Source organism: Mastomys coucha, unplaced genomic scaffold (assembly GCF_008632895.1).
Source record: "Mastomys coucha isolate ucsf_1 unplaced genomic scaffold, UCSF_Mcou_1 pScaffold5, whole genome shotgun sequence".
NCBI lineage: Eukaryota > Metazoa > Chordata > Mammalia > Rodentia > Muridae > Mastomys > Mastomys coucha.
The window spans coordinates 113,018,575-113,023,520 of record NW_022196911.1 but is presented as its reverse complement, the minus strand read 5'-3'; positions in this window follow the sequence as shown (position 1 = coordinate 113,023,520).

Sequence of the window (4,946 nt, the reverse complement as noted above, 5' to 3'; positions counted from 1 at the left end):
ATTTTCACAGTCTCCTGAGCAGAAACACCTCAGGACCATCAGCCAGAGAGAGAACTGTGGGTCTGTACGAAATGTCACGGGGTGGGGGCACCATCGTGAAGCACACAGGAGGAGACCAACACAGCGGTGACAGAACATAAGAAACACATGGTGGTTTCTAGTTCAACATCAAGTCCAGTTAGGACCTGGCTGCTGGATGCCCAGGTAGAAGGCCTTAGGGACACTGAAAAGGTAACTTCAGTTGAACAGTGCTAATTCATGCAGCCATCTCTGTGTATGTTATGTTCAACATCTTAAACTCCAAAGATCTCAGCTCTAACCATGCCAGCGCCAGGACCTTCCACACCTGCAATCTCTCTGTCCCTCGCACGATTCTGTCTTCCCCCTTTCCTTCCCACTCACACCTCTTCCTGCCTCTCTTAGCTCTTCTCTGGCCAACTCCTCCTGCCATATGCTCCCCTGCTCCACCAGGGCACTGTAGCTCTTTGTCTGCATCAGCTGTCCTTGCCAACTCAAGGCACGGAGCCAGGACGAGCGTTCCCTGAAGCAACCAGCAGAGGGTGCACCTGCTAGGACCAATGATCCTCTTAGAGGGAACCAGGGCCAGCACAGACACCAACACCACCAACACACACACACACACACACACACACACACACTGCTATCTGTGGGACCTTCTTCCCCCGAAGTCCTTCTCTGCTGTCTGATGCTCCAGGACCTCCTGTTTTAGCCTTAACTGCATGTTCCCTGGACATTTCCATCTTTCCTCTACATAAGCCCCTCAACAGACTTCTCACGGCTGATCAAAAAGCCCTTGGGCCTGGTGGGCAGACACACTCAGAACCTCAGCTAGGCACCCATACTGCCAACACCCAGGGTTTGCCAAGACGTCTGTGTCCCTCCTTAGTTGCTGGCTCCATTGCATCCCTGGTGTCCCATGGCAACCATCTGTTGAAGCCCACAGTTCCAGGATGAGTCTGCATTCCTGTTCATTGACCATCCTCGTGGCCAGGTAACTTCTGGAAAACACCTCTAAACACAGTGAGCCCCTGAACACAGGAAAGGGAAATGTAATAATGGTAATTTGGAGAATCCTAGCCGGCACCAGGCAGGAGAGGGAAGATGAGGGGCGGGGAAGTGATAGCTAGGGTCTCTTCTGGCCAATAGGAAGAAAGCACGCTACAGACATGGTCACACGCATCCACTGCTTACCTAGCCTAGCACTGCATATACCTGGTGTGGTAGCACAGGCCTGGGTCCCAGCACATGGGAAGGGGAGGCAGGGTCAGGAGTTCAAAGTCATCCTGAGCTACACAGTGAGTTTAAGGGCAGTCTTAGTTACAACTGCTGACAGAGACAGAAGTGGTGAGGAGGAAGAAGGGGATGGGAAAAGAGAGGAGAGGAGAAGAGAGAGAGGAGAGAGACAGAGAGAGAGACAGAGAGAGAGAGAGAGAGAGAGAGAGAGAGAGAATGGGAGAGGGGAAAGTTTCCCAGGTTGATGGGGACAAAGATCAAAGGTCAGGATGCCGTGATACATGAAGCTTCAGTACCCAGAGGAAGGTGCTCAGCTCATTTCTAGTCCCAATCGTGTGGAATGAGTTTTCACTGAGACCTTTCGGAATATCCAGTCATCTTCCAACTCTGGAAGCTCCCCTCTCTAGAGACCATAATTACATTGGCCTGATCTCAGCTTTTGTGTAAGACTGCCAGATTGGTTTTGTTGTTGTTGTTGTTGTTGTTGTTTTAATTTAGGATAAATTTTTATGTGTATGAGTGCATTGCCTGCATGTATACAAATGCTTTCCATGCATGCCTGGTACTCTCGGAAGCCCAGAGAAAGCACCAGATCCCCTGGAATTCGAGTTACAAGCAGTTATGAGCCTTGTTGAGGGTGTTGGGAACTGAACGCAAGTGCTCTGTGCTCTGAATTATTAAAGTCACCTTTGGATGGAAAGCCAACTTTCCATCGCTTTATTTGGTTTTCTCCTCCTCCTCGTCCTCTCCTCCTCCTGTTCTTTCTCATCTTTTTCTTCCCTGGCTGGAATTCAAGATGTAGACCATACTGGCCTCCAACACAGAGATGCACCTGACTCTGCCTCCCAACTGCTGTGTAAATATATGTATTTTTACACACACACACACACACACACATACACACACACACACACACACACACACACACACACACACACACACACACAGAGACATGGTTCTCTTAACCACCGAGCCTTCTCTCCAGGATAAACAATCTATTAAATAAGAGCCCCAGCGCCAGGCAGTGGTGGCGCACGCCTTTAATCCCAGCACTTGGGAGGCAGAGACAGGCGGATTTCTGAGTTTGAGGCCAGCCTGGTCTACAGAGTGAGTTCCAGCCAGGGCTACACAGAGAAACCCTGTCTCAAAACAACAAAAACAAACAAACAAACAAACAAAACAACAACAACAAAAAAGAGCCCCAGCTCCAGTTTGCTTTCTGTCGCAGTGATAAACGCCGTGACCAAAAGCAACTTGGCGAGGAAAGGGTTTATTTTACCTCACAGCTTATAGTCCATCCTGAAGGGCGCCCGGGCAGGAGCCGAAGGTGGGACCTAGAGGCCAGAACTGAAGAAGACACTATGAAGGAAGGCCTCCCACGGGCCTGCTCTTTATGGCTTATTTTACAACTTATTTCATCTTACACAACTCAGAACCATCTGTCCAGGGGTGCCTCTGCCCACAGTGAACCAGACCCTCCCCTGGCAATCAATAATCAAAAAAAAAAAATTAAAAAATAAAAATACCTGAACACAGGCTGACAGGGCAGCGAAGATTCCCTCTTTCCAGATGTGTCTAGAGTTTTATCAAGTTGACAAAACTAAGCAGCTCAGGAGGCCCCACCCAGCTTAACTTTCTTGACAGGGGAGTGAAGGAGCTAGGGAGAACTCCATGCTACACCATGACTGGAGAAGACGGTATGCTAAGCTGCAGAAGGCCCTGGCCCCTGGCCTCCAGACATCTGTAAAGTGTCCTGGGCTGGATCGTTCATGTGAGCCGCCCATTCTCCCTACTCCAAGCCAGTGGTCTCACTCCTGGCTGCAGATTGGAATCACCTGGGATACTGAAGACACGGCTCAGCTCTTAAGAGCACCAGCTGCTCTTCCAGAGGACGTGGGTTCAATTCTGGCACTCACTTAGTGACGTGTAACTCTAGTTCAAGGGGATCCGTCACCTCTTCTGGCCTCTGTGGGCACCAGACATGCAATGTGGCACACAGACCATACACGCAGGCAAAACACCCAGACACACAAAATAATTTTAAAAAATAGCCAGGTGGTGGTGGTGCACACCTTTAATCCCAACACTCAGGAGGCAGAGGCAGGTGGATCTCTGTGAGTTTGAGGCCAGCCTGGTCTACAGAGTAAGCTCCAGGATAGCCAGGGCTACACAGAGGAACCCTGTGGGGGATAGGGTAGGGATAATCCAACGCCTGGGTTACCCCTAGAGACTCCTCTGATCTAAAGTGTTCTAGAACTCAGGATAGGAGTAGCTGAGGCAGTCCCCTGCGCCCCCCCCCCCAGCTGAGAACCACTGTTAGCCCTGTTCCCTCCCCAGCCTCTGAGCCCGGTAGGGTTGCACCTGTTTATCTTCCTTGTGAAGAACGAATCTCTCAGCCCCCACTGCTAAAAATGGAGCAAGGGGGGGATGAGGACCCCCCCCCAAAAAAAAAGAGTCCCTGGAGAAAAGCAGAATGTCACAGAGATGAAACCATCTCAAAACACCCGTTCTTTGCTTTCCCCTGGGGATGCCATCCCTCCCGGTAATGGCATCTGTTTGTGTCTGCTCTGCCTGCCTGTGGCTGATTAGAGCCGAGTGCTGACCTCCTGTCCCAGCTCAGGGGAATGGAGGGGAGAGCATCTCCTCCAGTGGAGTGCGATATGGATGTAAGCCCTGAGCCTTTGTTCTTGAGGCCTTCTCCCTCCTCAGCTTCAACCTGCGATCAGGTGGCTGGGATGTGTTTAGAGTGGGTCCCTCCGGAGTACGAGTGCTGAGGAGGGGGCGTGGCCTCTTTAAGGGGTGTGTCCCCGAGAGAAGTAATTGAGCACACTGCTTTCAACAAGCGCTGATGCAATTCTCTCGGGACCCTGGTTATTTCTATCGAGAGGGTTGGTTATAAAGAGCGTGTCTGGTAATCTCTCTCTGGCTTGCCATCTCGACATATGATATCTTGTCACACACATGCTCCCGCCATCGCGTGATGACACATATGTCTCAAGGCCTTTCCAGAACTGAGTGCACGGACCTCTGGGATCTTAGACGTTCATCCTCCAGGGGTAGTACATTACCTTGTGAAATACCCAGAACGAGTGAGGCATTTCATTCTAGCAGTGGAAAACGGACTCACAAGCCTCCTGCCATCCCCAAACCAAAGACTAGCCCACCTCCCACCATCCCCAAACCACTCCTTGGTGGTTAAATCCAATGGATCCTACCCAGTCCTTACAATGAGGAACACTGTAAGGCAGAACTATAAAGTTGCTCCTCCAACCAGGACGCCTTTGAGAATACATGAGGATTGCCCACTTAGGTGAGGCTATCCCATATCCAGGGCATTCTAGTCTGCAGGGCCGTAGGCAACGCTGACCGCATCTGTCTCTTGCAACTTCATCTCTTCTGGTTCTTCCTCACTGCCTGTTTGTCATTCCAGCCTGCCTTCCTCCCTCCCTCCCTTCCTTCCCTCCTTCCTCCCTCCCTCCCTCCCTTCCTTCCTCCCTCCTTCCTTCCTCCCTTCCTCCCTCCCTTCCTCTCTTCTTCCTTCCTCTCTTCTTCCTTCCTCTCTCCTTCCTTCCTTCCTCCCTTCTTCCCTTCCTTCCTCCCTCCTTCCTTCCTTCTTCCTTCCTTCCTCCCTCCCTCCTTCCCTTCCTTCCTTCCTCCCTTCCTTCCTCCCTCCCTCCCTTCTTCCTTCCTTC